Here is a 20,655-nt window from a genome sequence, read left to right as displayed (position 1 = left end):
TGCTTCTGAAATATGCCCAGAGTATTCTAGTCTCCTTACTCATAAATGAGAGCTAAGCTGTGAGGATGCAAAGGCATAAGAATGACACCATGGACTTTGGGGACTCAGAGGGAAAGGAAGGAAACAGGGTGAGGGATAAAAGACTACAAATTGGGTTCAGTATACTGCTAAGGAGATGGATGCACCAAAATCTCACAAAAACTTACGTAACCAAATACCATCTGCTCCCCCAAAACCCTTGAAAATAAAAAATGTTTTTAAAAAAGTAAAAGATAAAACTGCCCTCAAGGAAAACTGTTTTTGCAGAACATTGTGAGCCTGGAGAAAAGGAAATTGCCAAATCTCTATCCTTTCAATCTCACCAAAGAGGGGAAAACTGAAAGGCACACCTGGAGGTTACAGCACAGGGCCTTGGACTCCTAGAAGACTTATCACAGGACTTGCAAATGCTTTCCTCCCTCCACACCACACCACTCCGTCTTCAGAACCCCTGTATATTACAGGGAGTACAACAGAAGGAACTGCCAGTCTCAGATCTTGTGACAAAGAAGTCTCTAGTGAACCCCCAAAACAATAAAGAAAACAAAAACATGGCCGGTTCGGTGGCTCATGCTTGTAATCCCAGCATTTTTGGAGGCCGAGGTGAGTGGATCACCTGAGGTCAGGAGTTCAAGAGCTGGCCAACATGGTAAAACCCTATCTCTACTAAAAATACAAAAAATTTCTGGGGGTGGTGGGGCGTGCCTATAGTCCTAACTACTAGGCAGGAGAATCTCCTGAACCCGGGAGGCAGAGGTTGCAGTGAGCCGAGATCATGCCACTGCACTCCAGCCTGGGCAACAGGGAGAGACTCCATCTAAAAAAAACTAGTGGTTCCACCACCATGTGACCTTGGCCATCCCTTTTCTTCTTTCTGCCTCAGTTTCCTACATAAAATGGATAAGATGAGGATAATAGCACTGCAGGATTTGGCATGGTGCTGGGCATTAAGCAGAGACTTGGGGTGGGTTTTATTTCTGTTTTTTTGTTTTTTTAGACAGAGCCTCACTCTTAGCCCAGGCTGGAGTGCAGTGGCACGATCTCTGCTCACTGCAACCTCTGCCTGCTGGATTCAAGCGATTCTCTTGTCTCAGCCACCCAAGTAGCTGAGATTACAGGTGCCTGCCACCACACCTGGATAATTTTGGTATTTTAGTAGAGATAGGGTTTCACCATGTTGTTCAGGCTGGTCTCTAACTCCTGACCTCAAGTGATCCACCCACCTTGACCTACCAAAATGCTGGGATTACAGGTATGAGCTACCGTGCCTGGCCAGTACTTTGAGTTCTTATTTGTAACTCTCCCTAGGGGTTTTAGCTCACAGGATTTGAGCATTTCTGGGTTTGTGGTGATGATATTAACAAGTATGCTAAAATATATCAACAATTTTATATGTTCTGGGCTTCAGGTGTGGGCCACTATTTTCTGCATGGCCCCTGGCAACTCCTGGAATCTGCAACCTGACCAGGAACGTCAGGGTGCATTTGTGATTTTCACACTCATGACTATGGCAAAAGTTGTGTAAAAATGAACATACAGCTGGGCGCAGTGGCTCACACCTGTAATCCCAGCACTTTGGGAGGCCAAGGTGGGTGGATCACGAGGTCAGGACAGTGAGACCATCCTGGCTAACACAGTGAAACCCCGTCTCTACTAAAAATACAAAAACTTAGCCAGGCGTGGTGGCGAGCCCCTGTAGTCCCAGCTACTGGGGAGCCTGAGGCAGGAGAATGGAGTGAACTCGGGAGGTGGAGCTTGCAGTGAGCCGAGATCGCGCCCCTGCACTCCAGCCTGGTTTACAGAGCGAGACTCTTATCTCAAAAATAAAAGAAAAAAAGAAAACTCATTGTTTTCTGTGTTCTGTTATTTCACCAGAAGAAGCACATCCCCACTTGTCTCTTACAACTTTATTTCAAGAATGTCTTCTCTGAGTAGTTCTCAAAATGTCTTGAGTGTTGAGAGAGCCCTGCTTTTTTTATTTTATTTTATTTTATTTTATTTTATTTTATTTTATTTTATTTTATTTTATTTATTTATTTATTTATTTTGAGATGGAGTTTCTCTCTCCTTGCCCAGGCTGAAGTATGATGGTGCAAACTCAGCTCACTGCAACCTCCAGCTCCCGGGTTTAACCGATTCTTCTGTCTCAGCGTCCCTAGTAGCTGGGATTATAGGCATCTGCCACAATGCCAGGCTAATTTTTTTTTTTTTAATTTAGTAGAGATGGGTTTCACCATGTATGTCAGGCTGGTCTCGAACTCCTGACCTCAGGTGATACACCCGCCTTGGCCTCCCAAAGTGCTGGGATTACAGGCATGAGCCACTGCGCCAGGCCAGAGATCCCCACTGTTTTGTATGTTTTGTTGAGCCCCTAATAGTCACAGGATTGTCTGTGGATTGAGAAGTTCTCCCTCTGTATTGCAAGCCTCTGAAATCACAACTCATCAATATTTGTAAAATGAGACCTAAGCATACTGCTTACACAGAGGCCTGGGGGACTGTGTGTTGAATGATGGTGGGACATCCTGGGGCATTAAGTACCAGGACCCTGAGGACACTGAAGATGGGCCTGTGACAAGTAAAGAGTGCTGTGCCCTGTCCCAGGCCCTGTCTGGGGATTGCTCACAACTGGGTGAGCCCCACTGGCCTCCAGCTGGCAGAGTCACCGCTGTCCCCTGTGCTCAGAATGTGACCCAATGGCCTGGTGCTCTCAAGGCCTGGCAGGGTCCTGTGTGTGTTCCCAACAGCTGCTCCCTGCACAATGCTGCTGGGCCTGCACTCAGAGCAGCCCCTCCCTCAGCCTCTTCTGTCCTCAAGTCCCCTCTCAGGCTCCTGAATCAGTGATCTGGCAGGGTCTGAGGGATTCAGGAGGGGAGAGAGTAAATTTGCATGAACAGCCCCTTCTTTTCCCTGGGGGCAGGAGGGAAATTAGATAAGCCTGGGACAGCCCAGCCCCATTGTGAGGGTCAGGGGCTGCGTTCACCACGGCATGGATTCCTCTCCTCCTCATGTCCCTCTCTCACTGCACAGGTAGGGACAGGCCTCAGAGACCCAGGGCAGCCCCCAGTCTGTTTTCATCTCTTCTGGGTCTGGCCCTGAGAATCTTTACCCTGGTCCTTCACCCAGCACCAGTGACTGTCTGTGTCTGCAGGTTCCCTCTCCAGCCTGTGCTGACTCAACTGCCCTCCCTCTCTGCAACCCCGGGAGCATCTGCCAGACTCCTCTGCACCCTGAGCAGTGGCTTCAGTGTTGGTGACTGTGGGATACACTGGAGATGGCAGAAGGCGGGGAGCCCTCCTCAGCATCTCCTGAGCTACCACACGCATTCAGATAAGCACCAAGGCTCCAGCGTCCCCAGCCGCTTCTTTGGCACCAAAGATGCCCATGAAAACGCAGGAATTCTTTACATCTTTGGCCCCAGCTAGAGGACAAGGCTATTACTGTATGCCTGGACCAGTGATGTTTCTCACAGTGACACAGGCAGGTGGGGAAGTGGGACAAAACCTGCTGGCCCCCCAGATGCTGGCCCGTCTCTTACTTTGTTGACGTTAAAATGTATCTACACTAGGCCAGGCGCGGTGGCTTATGCCTGTAATCCCAGCACTTTGGGAAGTCGAGACAGGCGGATCACAAGGTCAGGAGATGGAGATCATCTGGCTAACACGGTGAAACCCTGTCTCTACTAAAAATACAAAAAATTAGCCGGCCTGGTGGCAGGCGCCTGTAGTCCCAGCTACTCAGAAGGCTGAGGCAGGAGAATGGTGTGAACCCGGGAGGCGGAGCTTACAGTGAGCTGAGATCGCACCACTGCACTCCAGCCTGGGCAACAGAGCCAGACTCCGTCTCAAAAAAAAAAAAAAAAATGTATCTACACTATTGATACTACTTTACAAATTCAGAATTTTTTCCAGTTTATTTTTGTTTGTTTAGTAAGTATGAAGACTCAAATGACAAAAACACTTTTCAAACCCACAAAACTATACACAGACATAATCTTAGAGGAGATTCTGCTGCTGCATTACCTGTGCATCTGGAATTCACATCCAGAGGGCAGCCTATAAGGAATTGTGTCCAGTCTGGAAGTCAGCAGACCTGTCATCCTCCCCCTGGGAGCCTCCCTCGTGCCCCAGAGATTCCACGGCGGCCCCAAGGAGACTCCCTGCTCTCCCTCCAGGGACTGCAGCAGGGACGGCACCAGGCCTTCTCCAGAACATTCTGGGAAGTGCAACACTCAAGATTAGAATTCAGTTGTGGGGAAACTGTCACTGTGGGGGTTAAAATGACAGTTTCTTATCATGTTTTAGCTCACATAGTCAAAAAGACTCCAGGGGTGCGAGAAGGTCACTCCTCAATTCTGATGCCTGCCACAGTGGAGTTGTACACAAGACAATACGATTCCCACTCCTAGAAATCCTGAAGAACAGACTAGAACAGACTTCCATGTCTTATCAAAGCAGGATGATGCTTTTTTTTTTTTTTTTTTTTTTTTTTTTGGCGGAGTCTCCCCGTCGCCCAGGTTGGAGTGCAGCGGTGTGATCTTGGCTCACTACAACTTCTGCCCCCTGCATTCAAGTGACTCTCCTGCCTCAGCCTCCCTGAGTAGCTGGGACCACAGGTGTGCGCCACCACACCTGGCTAATTTTTTTTTGTATTTTTAGTAGAGACGAGGTTTCACCACGTTGGCCAGGCTGGTCTTGAACTCCTGACCTCAGGTGATCCATCTGCCTTGGCCTCCGAAAGTGCTGGGATTACAGGCATGAGCCACTGCGCCTGGCTGCATTTTTTAAAAATTCAATTTATTATTAAAATATAACATACAAAGGAGAAAAACACACTTTTTACATTCATGGTAAAATCAACTATACATTAAAATGAATCACTGTGGGAAACATCGGTAATTCAATAACCTTGCTGCTGACCTCTTATTCAGTTAAATGAAAGCTAGTCTTAAAACAACTGGTGGTGGTCACATTAAAATCAGGAGGAAGGTGCTGTTGTATGCAGATTATTCTTCTCAAATGTCATAGATTTCTTCTGTACTTGCTTAATTAGTAGTTGAAATGATAGTAATTGTACTTTTTGTTATTTCCATTTCAAATCATAAATAGAATGTTTTGGGTTTTTTGTTTTTTTTTTTTGAGATGGAGTCTCACTCTGTCACCCAGGCTGGAGTGCAGTGGCGTGATCTCGGCTCACTGCAAGCTCCACCTCCCGGGTTCATGCCATTCTCTTGCCTCAGCCTCCCAAGTAGCTGGGACTACGGCGCCCGCCACCACGCCTGGCTAATTTTTTGTATTTTTAGTCATTGTGGAAGTTCAAGTGAACAAGATATATGACAAGTGACTACTCGTGTCAGAGTGGCAGGGCCACTGAGGATATGACAGTCGTTCATCCACTCTGAAACAGCTATTCAGGACCCCTAACATAGAAAGGAATGTCTGGCCTTTACATGCTTTGATAAACAGGATCTATTCCTGTTAAAGCAGAGGCTTCGCTCATCTCCAAAGCTCCTAGAGGAACCTCAGACCTGGGGCACTGTGGTTTCAGGGCCTGGAGGTGACACCTCCCAATCACACAGACATTGCAGGCTCAGAAGGAGGAGCCCCTTTGAAAGAGGTGAGCAGAGTCAGGCATTTGAGCAAATGATGAGGTCCCCAGACAACTCGCAGGCTCCCAGGGAACCTAACTGGGGAAGAAAAGATGAGGATAAGTAGAGCCCACCATGGGTGAGAAGAGAGGAAAGCCAGTGTCTCCACCACCCAGGTCCTCAGTGTCCTTCCTGTGTGTTCCCGGCCCTGTCCTGTGTGTGGAGGGTGAGGAGAGGGAGAGAAGGAAGGGCTGGCAGTTTTATAAGAACTGGGGCTCCTCCTATGAGCAGATGAAATAGTTGAATGAGATTGGTTTTGGATTTTCCAGCTTCCCTAGAGGCTGGAATCAGATTCCCAATATAAGCTCTTGGTTGCTGTGGTGAAAATTTGTGTGTGTTCATCCCCTGAGAAGGTTCCCTAACCCTTACTGGGTCTTCTGTGTGAAGAGTGCAGCTCTAAGCACCCAGGGTACTGTTTCCCAGTGAATCTTAATGAAATGTTTGGAGAATTTTTATTTCCTCCATTTAGCCTAACCAGAAACGTCAGCTCTAGAGGTAGAACAGGTTACTCAGAGTCACCCGAGCAATCACTGCTGCATAAGCTGCTGACTCGAGGTCTAAGTGATGGAAAAGTTCACCTTTCTACCTAGTTGCCTCTGAAAATATATCCTAAAATTAAATAAACACATTGTTTATAGCTAATCTTTCTAGGTGTCTTCATAAATCAATGAACAGACACACATTTTCCATGTGCAGATGGTGTGGAAAGTTCTAGGGTGTTCCGGTTAAATCTGGGAGTCAGACCAACTCAGAAGGCTGCCCTTGAGGAGATAGGAAAGGTCCCCTGTCCCTTAATGAAGTGGCCTTGGCCAGACTTCCAACCATGGTGAGGGAGGAAGGGGGCATCCATAGTTCCTTCTCCTCCACTCTCAGGAAACCCTAACCCAGGAAATAATTCTAAAGAGATCTAGGGAGGAGGAACTGAGAGGACAGGTTGACTCAGACAGGAAGACCCTAGGACTCTCCATGAGGGACGTTCATAACTGAGAAGCATCATTGCTGGCCAGGGGACTGGAAAACACATCATCTGACATCCCTGCATTCCCGCTCCAAATGTCTGAAATCCCAGGAACCTGCAGCCTGTCCTCTCACTGGAGCTCTCAGGGCACTCCTGCTCTGTAGGAGATAGAAACTGTCCCTTCATTATCCCATTACATCATTTTTGCTGCACATAGAGTCTTCCACAGTGGGTTCTAGTCATTTCTCCCTGTTTCCCTTCATCTCCTTTCTCCCTTTTCTGAGAGTCTGATTCCATCTAGCACCTCTTCTCTTTCCTGTGAGGCCAGTTCTCCCCAGGTCCAACCTCAGGGCTGCAGTTCAAAGGCTGTCCCCTTCCCCTTCCCCTTTTGACAGAGTCTTGCATCCAGGCTGGAGTGTGGTGACACGATCACAGCTCACTGTAGCCTTGATCTACTGGACTCAAGAACCCTCCCACCTCAGCTTCGCAAGTAGTTGTGACCACAGGTGCATGGCACCCACCTGTTTATTTTTATTTTTATTTGTGAAAATGGGGTCTCATTTTGTCACCCAGGCTGGTTTAAACTCCTGGCCTCATGCCATCTTCCCACCGTGGCCTCCCCACTCTACATTTTCTTCTGAGCACTGGTCTCACAGCCTCCTACAAGTTTGGTGTGATTTGTTTCCATTTTCATTTATCTCAAAGAATTTTTGAACATCACTTGTAATTTCTGCTTTGATTCATTGATTGTTTAGGAGTGTGTTTAATTTTTTATATATTCCTGAATTCAGATTTCCTTTGTTATTGATTTCTACCTCTGTTCTTTTGCAGAAAAGATACTTTGATTTTAGTGCTTTTAAATTAATGAGATTTGTTTCATGGTCTAATATAAAGTATATTCCAGAGAACATTCCCTGTGTGCTGGAGAAGAATCTGTATTCTGTGTCTATTGTAGATGTTGTCAGGTCTAGCTGATTTATAGTTTTTCAAGTCCTCTACTTCTTTACTGATCTTCTGTCTCATTGTTCTAGCCAGTATTGACCGTATAGTATTGTAACTATTATTGTGAAGCTGTCTGTTTCTCTCTTCAGTTCCATCAGTCATTACTTCCTATACTTGTGGGCTCTGTGGTTAGATGCATATGTACTAATTGTTAAATCTTCTAGATGAAGTAACTTATTTATCAATATATAATGTCCTTCTTTGTCTCTTGTAATAACTTTCATTGACCGACCCGTCTCTCTTTTCCTTCATTCCTGCCTCCTTCCCTGTTTCCTTCCTCCCTCCCTCCATCCCTCCCTCATTTAAACTGTTGGCAGGACACAGTGGCTTACATCTATAATTCCAGAATTTGGGAGGCCAAGGCGGGTGAAGTGTGTGAACCTAGAAGTTTGAGACCAGCCTGGGCAACATGGTGAAACCCAGTCTCTACAATACAACAAAACAAAACAAAACCTAAAATTAGCCGGGCACCTATAGGCCCAGCTATGCAGCTACTCAGGAAGCTAACTAAGGTCAGTGCATCTATTAAGCCCTGGAGGTCAAGGCTGCAGTGAGCCATGATCACACCAATGCACTCCAGCCTGGGTAACAGAAGGAGACCTTGTCTCAAAAAAAAAAAAAAAAAAGAAATACATAAATAAACAGATAAACTGTTGGTTGGGAGCCGTGTATGCACCAGGCACTAAGCTGGGGATGAGATGGGATGAAGAGTCTGGAGACTTTGGAAAAGGCTGCATCTCTGGGAGGCCACAGCTTTTCCTTAGTCAAAGAGGGTCCTGGAAGAAGTAGGTAGGATCACTTGAAGCCAGGTCCTCCAGAGCTGCAGGACCCAAGATGGAGCTCGGGGTGTGGGAAGGCAGTCAGGGGGCAGCATCAGGCCTGGTGGGGGGCTGGGGCTAGGAGCGGGTGGGATGTAGGGAGAGGACTGTTCCACCCTCACCTGTGAGCTGCATGAACACCCAGTGCAGCCCTGAAATATGCTATCCCTCTCCCTGGCCACATCTGTCTTGTTTTTCTCCTGTCATACATCCCAGACGGCAGCCTTGGCTTCTTCTTGCCTTAGTTTTTTCCCTTGTCACCCTGAGTTCTGGTTTAGGTCAATGTTAGGATTAACCTTAGCCTGGGGATTCCCAGGGTCAGCCAGCTGCAGGCAGAGCCACTAGAGCTGGGAAGGTGAATCCCCCATCCCTATCCCTTGGCCTGGCCCCCACCCTACTCTCACCTCAGGTCTCGCTGCCCCTCCAGGCCTCCCTGGCCAACCCCTTCACCCAGGAATCTACTGGTTTCCTGAATGACTGGCCTTCAGGGTCCCTGATCCAGCTTCTCCTTGACCAGAGCGAAGGCTGGGCCCAGGGAGGGAAAGGCACTTGCCCAGGATCACACAGTGTGTCACCCACAGGTCTGGGCAAGAACCTAGGAGATAACATCAATGGGTGGGGGTAGGTGAGGGTCCCCATGGGCCTGGCACTCCCCAGGCATTCTCATTTAATCCCCAAAACCAACCTGTGGGGAGAGACTGTTATCACATCCCTGTACAGATGAAGAAACTGAGGCCCATTAAAGGGAGTCAAACTGCCCAAGGTCAAGGGCTTCTGAGGGCTGAGCTTGGGCGGGACCCCTTTTCTGTCTGACCCTGTGGTTGGGGCTCCCACAGCAGAGGCTCCACTTGGAAGAACATGCTGTGGGCTCCTTCAGAACTTTCCCAGCTGCCCTCCTTCCTTCTAGCCGTTCAGGGGAGGAGTGGCCAACGGGCTCTGTAGCCCTGACTCGGCCTTACTCTGCTCTGAGGCCTCTTTTCTGCATCCCTGAAATGGGGTCAGAACTGGGGAATGGTAAAGGGAGGTCATCCCGCCTGAGCACATCTGGTGCCTGGGAGAGGGCAGTGCTCCATACAGGCGCCCTCCATACAAATGTGTTCCGTACAGGTGTGCTCCGATGTGAGCTTGGGCAGGCCCCTTCCTCTCCTGATCTCGATTTTATTTTATTTTATTTTATTTTATTTTATTATTATACTTTAGGTTTTAGGGTACATGTGCACAATGTTCAGGTTTGTTACATATGTATCCATGTGCCATGTTGGTTTGCTGCATCCATTAACTCGTCATTTAGCATTAGGTATATCTCCTAATGCTGTCCCTCCCCCCTCCCCCCACCCCACGACAGTCCCCGGAGTGTGCTGTTCCCCTTCCTGTGTCCATGAGTTCTCATTGTTCAATTCCCACCTATGAGTGAGAACATGAGGTGTTTGGTTTTTTGTGCTTGCGATAGTTTACTGAGAATGATGTCCAACAACGATAGACTGGATTAAGAAAATGTGGCACATATACACCATGGAATACTATGCAGCTTGATCTCGATTTCTCCATTTGTCAGATGGGAGGCCCTGGGCTGAAAGTCAGGGCACCCCTGAGCTGCCTCTGCCTGACTCTTTGGGATTTAACTGCTCTGGGCCTGTTATCCTACCTGTGAAATGGGACCATGATCCTGGCTGTGGGCCCCACAGAATCCCTGAGTGGCTCAGCCGGATAACACGTGTCCCTTATTTTATAAATGGTACAGGGACAGGCCGGGCGTGGTGGCTCACGCTTGTAATCCCAGCACTTTGGGAGGCCGAGGCGGGCAGATCACGAGGTCAGGAGATCAAGACCACGGTGAAACTCCATCTCTACTAAAAATACAAAAAATTAGCCAGGCGTGGTGGCAGGCGCCTGTAGTCCCAGCTACTCGGAGAGGCTGAGGCAGGAGAATGGCGTGAACCCAGGAGGCGGAGCTTGCAGTGAGCCGAGATTGCGCCACTGCACTCCAGCCTGGGTGACAGAGCAAGACTCTGTCTCAAAAAAAAAAAAAAAAAAAGTACAGGGACAATAAGGCCACTCAATAGCGTCTCAACACAGGACGCAGCTGCCTTTAGGAGTTGCAGATCTGGCCAGATCTGAGGCATTCATGGCCCTTATTCTCGGCCTTGCTCCCTCTGGGCCCTGTTCCTGCCCCTCTGCAGGGCTCTGGGGCTTAGGACATGTCAGCCTGCTGCCCCAGCCCAGCGTGCGTGTTCACAGCCCTGGTCTACCATCCACCCCAGAGAACTCCTGTGCACCCTGCAGCGCCCTGCCCTGGACCTGCCTCCCTGCATCCTCGGCTCATTTAGTCTTGTTTACCAGGTGGCTACTGCCTGTGTCCCATTCAGGGACCAGACCCCCTCCCTCCCTTGTCTCCTGCCCCCATGAAGGCCTGGCCGAGTACAGGGACCAGCTGTGCGGCAGAATGGAAGGAATTTTTGGGTGGTGAGCAGGGTGGCAGGGCAGCTGACATGGCAGACAGGTTCTAGGGTCTCAGATGATCCTTCAGGTTGCTTTTGTGGGGGCCCGTGTGCATCTGCCATATCCCTGTTGAGAGAAGGGGCGCTAAGGTCACTCCTGTGCCTTTGCTCACACCCATCTTCCAGCATGCCCTTCCTCCCTCTGCCCTCGAGCCCTGGTTGCAGCTCCCAGTCCTGTCTGAGGTTGCCACTGCCCCCAGGCCACCTTTGCTGACATGGAATCCCCAGTATCCCCTGCCCCTTGTTTTCTTCACAGAGGGTCTCATCTGCAGCCTGAGCTCTGGACGGGGCAGGGACAAGTACTCCCAGGGGACCCAGTGCCACAGCCCCCTTCTCCCATGGTGCATGAGCAGGCACACTTCAGGTCTCACCTGGGGTTGGGCTAGGCCGATCCTGCCTTGCCCAGGACATCAGGAGCTGAGGATCTATATAGGTCAGGCCCCAGGAGGCCTCAGGGGGCTTGTGGAAGGATGGGTGTGTGTGTGCATGGACAGATATGTGGATGGACAGACTGATGGAAAAATGGATAAGTAACTCTCCAGTCTGAAGTCCTGTCCATGGAGGAGGGACCCTGGAAGGCCTCTTGGGGGCAGCTGTGCTTCCAGGTTCCTTGTCACTACCCAAGACCTTAGGGCCCCAGGGCAGCAATTGGAAGGGTCCTCATTTCCCTTTCCCTCCCTGTAACTGGCCCAGCCCCCATGAAATGTCCAAGGTCTAGAGGCAGCAGGTGGGGTGTGACCTGCAGGGACCCACTTCCAGCTTCAGCCAATCCTACCCACCCTGTGTCCCTCTGAGCTCTGTGTGTCTCGCTGTGCCCTACAGTTGGCCATAGCTCTGCACCCAGCATTTGAACAGTTCCTGCGGAGCCCTGAGGAGGGGGCAGGGCCTGTATGAACAGAAGCTTCTGGAGCAGAAGATGCCACTTCTGACCCTTGACTGACTGCGATCTTGAGACCCTGTCTAGCTCAGGTCTGGGCACAGGGCTTGGGCACCTCAGTGCTGGGATACAGGCCCATTTTCCACCTGGGCTGGCGGAGGCTTCATTAACCGAATCCTCCCCTACCCCGATGTCCCCACCCCCACCAGCCTCCCCTCTAAAAACCATTTGGAATTTTTTTTTTTTTTTTGAGACAGTCTCGCTCTGTCGCCCAGGCTGGAGTGCAGTGGCGCGATCAGTGAGCCACCACGCCTGGCTGGCAATTTCTAATAAACATATGCTTATGCATATCAAGCGAACCCTACTCCTAGGTTTTTATCCAAATGGAATGAAAACATGTTAAAACAAAAATTTGTTTGCAGATATTTATACTGGTTTTATTCACCATTGGCAAAAAGCAGAAACATCTGTATACACACGTTGTGCACATGTACCCTAGAACTTAAAGCATAATGAAAAAAAATTTTAAAAACCTGCTATTCAAAACACACACACACACACACACACACAAAACAGCAGAAACATCTGGTTTGACTCACCACACACACACACACACACACACCCCACACACAAATGGAAACAACACAATTGTCATTCAACTGGTAAATGGCTAAAGGAGATCGAGACCATCTTGGCTAACACGGTGAAACCCCGTCTCTACTAAAAATACAAAAAAATTAGCTGGACGTGGTGGTGGGCACCTGTAGTCCCAGCTACTCAGGAGGCTGAGGCAGGAGAATGACGTGAACCCAGGAGGCAGAGCTTGCAGTGAGCCAAGATCGCACCACTGCACTCTAGCCTGGGTGACAGAGCAAGATCCTGTCTCAAAAAAAAAAAAAAAAAAAGAAAAATTGTGATACCTTCATAAATGGAATCAGGCTCAGCAATAGTAGGGAACAAACTATTGATCAATAGGGCAACTGGGATGAAACGCAACATTGTTACACTGAACTCAGGAAGCCAGGCTGAGAAGGTTACATACTTAGACTCCTATTCAGTATTAAAAAGGAACAAACTATGTTGCAACCGAGCCACCTGGAGGAACACCCAGAAAACTATGCTGAGTGGGAGAAAGCTAGTCCCCAGAGGTCACATGCTGTATGATTCCATGTGCAGAACATTCTTTTTTTTTTTTTTTTTTGAGACGGAGTCTTGCTTTTTCACCCAGGCTGGAGTGCAGTGGCGCGATCTCGGCTCACTGCAAGCGCTGCCTCCCGGGTTCACGCCATTCTCCTGCCTCAGCCTCTCCGAGTAGCTGGGACTACAGGCGCCCGCCACCACGCCCGGCTAATTTTTTGTATTTTTAGTAGAGACGGGGTTTCACCGTGGTCTCGATCTCCTGACCTCGTGATCCGCCTGCCTCGGCCTCCCAAAGTGCTGGGATTACAAGCGTGAGCTTGAAATGACAAAATTACACAAGTGGAGACCAAATTAGTGGTTGCCAGGGGCTAAGGAGGGGTTTGGGACAGTGGCAAGTGAGTGTTCCTGTGAAAGGGCAACATGAGGGATGTTTGGGAGGGAAGCGTTCCCTTTCTTGCTGTATCAGTGTCAGTATCCTGGCTGTGATCTGTTACTGTAGCTGCTAGGTGTTAATCTTAAGGGAACTGGCCTGAGTACCTGGGATCCCTCTGTATTATTCCTCACAACTGCATGAGAAGTTACAATTATCTCAAAATAAAAAGTTTAATTTAAAAAACAGTCACATCCTTTACGTTTGCATTTCTATGATATTCTGTAAAAAGCAAGACTATAGGGTCAGAAAGAGATCAGTGGTTGCCATGGTTGGGGTACAGAAAGGGTTTGACTACAAAAGGAACATAAGGGCTGAGACAGTGGCTCACCCCTGTAATCCCAGCACTGTGGGAGGCTGAGGCAGGTGGGTCACTTGGGGCCAGGAATTTGAGACCAGCCTGGCCAACATGGCGAAACCCTGTCCCTACTAAAAATACAAAAATTACCTGGGTGTGGTGACACACACATGTAATTCCAGCTACTCGAGAGGCTGAAGCAAGAGAATCACTTGAACCCAGGAGGCGGAGGTTGCAATGAGCCGAGATTGCACCTCTGCACACCAGTCTGGGTGACAGAGTGAGACTGTGTCTCTAAAAAAGGGGTGCTTAGAGAAATTTGGGGGTGGTGATGGAAATATTCTGTATTTCAGTTGTGATAGTTACATGAGTCAATGATATTTAAAAAATTATACTAGGTTTTATTAGCTACACCAAAAACAGTAAACTTTACTGTAAATTAAAATAGAAATATTTCAAATGTTTAAATGTTTTAAAATGTTTGTTATGTCATTACAGTTGTCAAAAACATACCTTAAATGTTTAATGTTCCCTACCATGGACGTAACATAGTTAATTTTACCTCCCCCTACTGGAAGCACAAGCCATCAGCTTGCTCCTGAAGCTGCTACACTCACGCATGGGCAGGGTGTGCCTGAAGGCCACCAAGGCCCTCACCATGCTGCCAGAGGCCCCTGAGGGCTGCAAGGTCGTGCAGGCCCATGTGTACACCTTCCGTGTCCTTGAGGAGGACTCTGACAGCAAGGCTTAGGAAAACGAGGCCTTATAGCAGGTGACCCAGATCTCCATCAATGTCATTGAGTGGAAACCCTGAGCCCCTCATTGGGTCAGACCTGATCAGCCACCTCTGCACCTGAATAAATGCGCTCAGTCTCTTTATTTCAAGTTGGAATGGCACTTTCTGTTCCCGGAGCACAGTTACAGGGGGTGGGTGGCAGGTGGCCTTGGAGTTTTGCTCCCTGCTGGGGCCAAGAGTTTTCCTCAGAATGTAGACAGCAGGACTGAGACCTCCAGGGACAATGCTGGGGGCAGGAACTTGGGCTGGGGGAAGGAAGGAACTCAGCTGCACCAGGCACCACCCAGGTTTCAGAAATTCCAGGGATTGACCCATGGGGTGTGGCTGGATGTGGTTCTGCTCAGCCAGGTCTACCCCATCCGCATCGTGGATGGCAAGAAGAAAGGCAAAAGGCGAAACCCGATGCAGGTTCTTATAACTGAGGAAGACTCTGTCCTAACAGGCTCCTCCAAGGATGAGAGTTCGGGACAGGGAGAGGTTCTGGTTTCCTCCTTAAGATCTTCCCAGCAAACAGCTGCATTCTCCAAAGTCACCCAAGCACGCCCCCAGGCTGGCCTGAAGCCCAGCCGCCTCGAAGGCACATTCCTGGTGCTGTCCAGGAGGGGAGCCTAGGAATCACAGGAAAGTCGCCATCATTTCTCTAGGCCAAGCCAGGGAAGACCGCTGATTGCAGAGCTTGATCCTCCCTCAGATGTCTCTGTAGCACGCGCTGGCCTGTCCTTTGGGCCAGCACCCTGGTCAGCTCCACAGAAGGGCTTCACTCTGGATGAAGAAGAGACAATCCCTTTTCAGTGACAGCAGGCTCCCAGCTTTGTGCTCTATGATATCATCCCACTAAGCAGCCTCCACACCAGCATCTCTGCGCTCCCGCCTCTGCAGTCCAGGCTGAGGAGAAATTAGAGATGTGGGAACTCATCAGCCAGGGACAGAGGTGCCTCTGTTACAAGGGGAGGGCCAGGAACACAGCCTATGTTGGGACCTAGAAGTCCTGAGCACCACACCCTTGCCTCCATTCTCCAAGGCCCATTTACCAGTATCAGCTTCTGGGATTTAAGCTGCTGCCGGGAGAGGTATGGGAGCCAGCCTGGAAGAGGCAACGGGTAATTCAACTGTAGCCCAAAGGCACAAACTGACACCCCAGACAGCTGAGGGTGGACAAGGGCAGAGGGACAGCCAGTGGCTATAAGCCCACACTATGGAGGGAGGCTGCTGTGTTGAGACCCCAGCTCTACACTGTTTGTGGAGCCTGGGGCAAGCTGATTAACTGCTCAGTGCCTCAGTTTTCCTAGCTCTAAAGTGGGGATAGTAATTGTGCCTATCATAAATGGGTATGATTTTGGCAGTGCCGGGTGCATTATGCTGAAAACAAGTGCCTTGTACATTGTGGGTACCCAGGAAGCCAGTTTACGGCCCCTCAGAGGAGACCCATCAGCAGGCATCTGAGGGAGCCTGGAGCCCTGCATCCTGCAGGTGTCTGGGGTCCTATGCCCAGGAGAAGCTGCTCCCTCACTCCACAGCAGTCTACAGAGCACCCCCCTGACCAGGGGTACAGCTGTTTGTGCAGGTGCAAGGAGGGAGCCCTGGGCCTCTCTGGGCTCTGACCTTCCCTGGCAGGACCGTAGAGGGCCCAGAACCCTGCCTTCTCCCAGCCAGGCCCTTCCCTCCCTTCCCCAAACTCACAGCCTCCTCACCGCTTTCTGCCTCAGACTTGGGACTAATGTCATTATGTCCTTCATCCCTGTTTGCATCAGGGGCTGCAAGAAGCTCAGCTCACTTCCCCCTCAAGGCCCTGAATACTCCTTTTCTGACCCCATCTGCTGAAACCTTTTTTCCAAGCCCTCTGGAGGCCCCAGGGCCTCAGCCTCTCCCTGGAACATTCTTTCCTTTCTTGCTTGGACTGAAACCTAGCTCTCCCGAGACCTGCTTCCCCTCCCTGGGCGTCCCCCTATGTGGGGCTGCTTTCCTCCCTCCCTGCCCCTCATGCCCTCACTGGAGTGTGACACGTCCTTAGAAACCATCTCCTGTGCCTGTTCTGAGGAGCCCTCTGGTTCTGAATCCCTGCACAGGCTCTGTGGCCGTGGCCCTCTCCCCTCCGCAGCACCACACCACCAGATTGCTCTTGTAGGGCACGACGTGGTCTCCATGTGGCTGAGCCCAACCAACAGTCCTCAGGCCTCATCTTTCTTTGGTCATGAGCATTTCCCCAGTGGAGCCTCACCACCTCCCCCTCCCTGAATCATTTCCAGGAAATGAGGCCACTTCTCTGCAATTTTGGTTTTTCACTAATGTGCTATTGTGCTCTTTTAGAAACTGATACATGTCACGGTATGTTTAAGCCTTTAGGGAAGTGGGAGGATACTGGGGGCTGCTGTGTGAGCACCTCTATGCCATACCAAGTCAGACCAGTGAGGGAAACTGGACCGCTAAGCTGCAGGGCTACCTGCCCCTCCAGGATGCTTTTCACATCTTCCAAGATCCCCTCACTGGAGACCTTCCATGGTCCGGACTCATCTTAGGCCTCCCCGTTCTCTCCATGTGCTACTGGGGTGCCTCCCGATCAGAAAATTAGCGATGCTGCCACTGAACTGACTACCCGTGGGGCAGTCTTTGGTGCATTCCAGGCTCCACCACAGTCTCTGCATCCACAGGCAACTGTGGTCCTGGCTGCTCCCTGCCATTAGGTTTCCATTTTTACTAATTGCCTAAAGAACTTCATACAAAATTCTATTTAAAAGCAGTTTATTCCACAGTCCCACATAGAACACATCAACTTTTTAAATTTTTTTCTTTGTTCCTGTCACTATCAAAAAGCATATTTTTTTTTTACACAGTAAGACCCAGTGTGGTTGACTGTATCTAATTTTTAACCTATTAGATGGGCATTTTTTTTTTTTTGAGACGGAGTCTCTCTCTGGGTGATTTTCTTTGATTCTTTCTGTTCTCATTCCACGAGAACAACCACATGCTCTATGGATGCATAATCCTTCAATTGCACTCACATAACCTGTCAGTAACTTTTCACTCTGTGTGGTTGACTGTATCTAATTTTTAACCTATTAGATGGGCATTTTTTTTTTTTTTTTGAGACGGAGTCTCTCTCTGGGTGATTTTCTTTGATTCTCTCTGTTCTCATTCCACGAGAACAACCACATGCTCTATGGATGCATAATCCTTCAATTGCACTCACATAACCTGTCAGTAACTTTTCACTCTGAGCCAAGAGCTTCTACAGCCAAGTTTCAGCAAGACCAATTTCTGACCTGTGGAGCAATGGGTAACACCAGCCTCACTGAGCTCACATGCCCAGCTGTGGAAGCAAATTTCATTTTATGGTAAGTCTACTCTGCCACTACAGGTGGTGTAGCATATTAGTTTATAGATTAGCCTTTGGCGTTAAAGAGATCCAGCTCTTGGTGTGTCTCGTGAGGCATTTACTTAACTGAGACTCACATTCCTCATCTGCATAATGACTATAGCAAAACTAATTCTTTCTCAAAGTGATTGTAACACTTCAAGGAGGCAACATAGAAAAGTGCCCTATAGTATCTGATACTCAATTTATCTCTGTTCATTCTTATTTTCATTTTTCATTCTTATAACTTAAGCACCTGCTTATTAACTACAGTCATATGTGGCAGAATGACATTTTGGCCAATGACAGAACACATATATAACAGTGGTCCCGTAAGATTATAACAAAGCTGAAAATTCCCTTTTGCCTAGTAAAGTCGTAACTGTTGGAATGTCGGTGCAATGCATTACTTACATGTCTGTGATGAGGCGAGTGTAAACAAACCTACTGCGCTGTATCATTAGAGTAAAACAATATTTCTTTTTGGTAAACATCTTAAGTAATATGTTATACAAATGAAAGACTAACCACAGTGATGGAATTTTTAGAAAGAGATAAAACTAAGAGTCCACAAGGATTTGGGGAAATGGCTACTCACATATGCTGTTAGAGGAGCATGAATTGGTGTCATCATTTTGGAAAAAGTTTCGCATTATTTATGACAATGAAAGATATGCCCCCTCCTTACAGTCTACTCCATGGAAGTGAGTGCTGGTATTATTCCAAAACCACTGACAAAAATACTCAAAAGCACCATTACTTGAGATAGCCACAATTATATTAAAAATAACCCTGGCCAGGCATGGTGGTTCATGCCTATAATCCGAGCACTTAGGGAGGCTGAGGCGGGCAGATCGTCTGAGCTGAGAAGTTCGTGACTAGCCTGGCCACCACGGTGAAACCCTGTCTCTACCAAAAATACAAAAAATTAGCCAGGCATGGTGGTGGACGCCTGTAGTCCCCACTACTCGGGAGGCTGAGGCAGGAGAATGGCGAGAATCCGGGAGGCGGAGCTTGCAGTGAACCGAGATCGTGCCACTGTATTCCAGCCTGGGCGACACAGTGAGACTCCATCTCAAAAAAAAAAAAAAGGTCTAGAACTTAAGTGATGAATATCAACTCAGAGAACAAAACCAAAGCCAAATTTTTGAAGACAGGAAATAGTGTGATACTAACTTTTGTGGGAAGGAACTTTTGGCTTCCCAAAAAATTAGAGAACTGGGAGAAAGAAGCCACATCTCAGAATCTGTGACTCGGTTGGGAAGTGGAGGCTGGAAATGTGCTCAAGGTCAAACTTTCCTCCTCCCTTCAAAGGAGACTGGAGTTTTACCAGTGAGCCCAGAGTGAATATGCACTCCGCCATCCACCCTGGGAGATCCCTTTAATCCAGGAGCGCACAGTGAGGACAGAAACATGAATGTGCATTAACAAGTCCTGAAAGTTCAGAGGGTGATTCTCGATTTCCCCTTGGCACACAGCAGAAGAACTGTTTCTCTAGGTTCCAGGAAATGCCTGGGAGAGAGTTGTATCCCCCAGACTCCCTTCATCACAGATGACACCCAGTGCTTAAGCCCAAGGGGTGTTGACTAATCCAAACCAAAGGCTCTGATGTTCCACAGGCAGAAAAGAGCAGGTGCACTGCAAAGACAATCTCTCACGAATGCAGCACCCTCATAGCCCATAGAGACAGTTCTTACCATGATGCCAAGAAACTCTGAAAACAACAAGCCAGACCTCACACATATTTCCATTTTCTTTCTGATTTCATACCCCCTCCTTCAGCCCCTCCTCACAAGCAGCAGGGATAACCTGGAGGCTCCTGGGAACCTTTTCCCATTGGGTTTTTCCTGGCACGTAGTTCCCTACCTGGATGAATCTCCTCGTCACTTAGACTCTCCAGCGTCAGGTCTTTAGAAACAAAAACACCAGGATAAGTCATTAGACAGAGTGACTCCCCCACTCCTCCTACTTTAGCTGAAGCTGAGTGATGGGCTAGTCTCCCACTCCACGCTGCTTCACACATGATCCCCGCATCTTTCTTCTGGGTCGACAAACCTTCCTACAGCTTCTCGGGTCAGAGTTCTATACTGGCAGAATTACTTTCACGAGAACCCCAAGCCTCTTTCCCAGCAGGAACCCAGAATCACGTTTCTATACACTGAAGCTAGCAAGTTTTTCCCTCGGGAAGTGAGTTATTTCATGGTACATACCGCTTTCTTTCTGAGCTGTTATCTGCAATTATGTAAAAGAAAACATTATGAGAATCAGATTCTGCTGTGCGTTTCACACAGATCTGTTATTCTCTGGACAACGATAAAAAACCAGAAGGCAGTATAGTGATTGAGCCATAGGTCAAAGTCCCCCAAAGACTAGCACAGAGGATAGCTATAGAAAAACAAGACCTCTATTTGCAGAATTTACCTTTAAATGCAAATGCACAATGCTTAATCCAAGGAGGAAAACTGGTGTTGTGGAAAATGCCTCAGTATTCCAGTTGATAATGGATGCTGTCATTTAAAAGCACCCTAGTGGACCACATATAAGTTGGGAAGACACTCCTACGGAATTCCAGCCCCACAAAGAGAATAGTGTACAGTGTACATAATGTGCATTGTCAGATTTTCATATCAAAATTAATTGAGAAGTAAAGGAATCAGGAAAGCAACATTGCCATAGAAGACAAAAAAAGGGGCGTCTTACGTGGGCATCAACATCATCATCATCATCTTCATCTTTGTATCGTGGTAAGCATCTTAAAAACAGGCGGTCCTCTGGCCAGTCTGGAAGGACACAGAGGAAA

The 20,655-nt window shown here is 48.5% G+C and overlaps 1 long non-coding RNA gene across 1 annotated transcript; it reads right to left on the bottom strand.

Moving 5' to 3' along the window:
• Positions 1-14,565: 14,565 nt before the first annotated feature.
• LOC134733537 (uncharacterized) lies at positions 14,566-20,531 on the bottom strand. The gene is made up of 3 exons (XR_010117122.1): positions 20,066-20,531; positions 19,722-19,763; positions 14,566-15,265 (listed from the first exon to the last, which is right to left on the bottom strand). It is a non-coding gene; the product is annotated as an uncharacterized lncRNA (long non-coding RNA).
• Positions 20,532-20,655: the final 124 nt, after the last annotated feature.

The sequence above is a fragment of the Symphalangus syndactylus genome, chromosome 18 (assembly GCF_028878055.3).
Source record: "Symphalangus syndactylus isolate Jambi chromosome 18, NHGRI_mSymSyn1-v2.1_pri, whole genome shotgun sequence".
Taxonomy (NCBI): Eukaryota; Metazoa; Chordata; class Mammalia; order Primates; family Hylobatidae; genus Symphalangus; species Symphalangus syndactylus.
The sequence above is the reverse complement of the archived record's forward strand: the minus strand, read 5'-3'. Positions and strand labels throughout refer to the sequence as shown.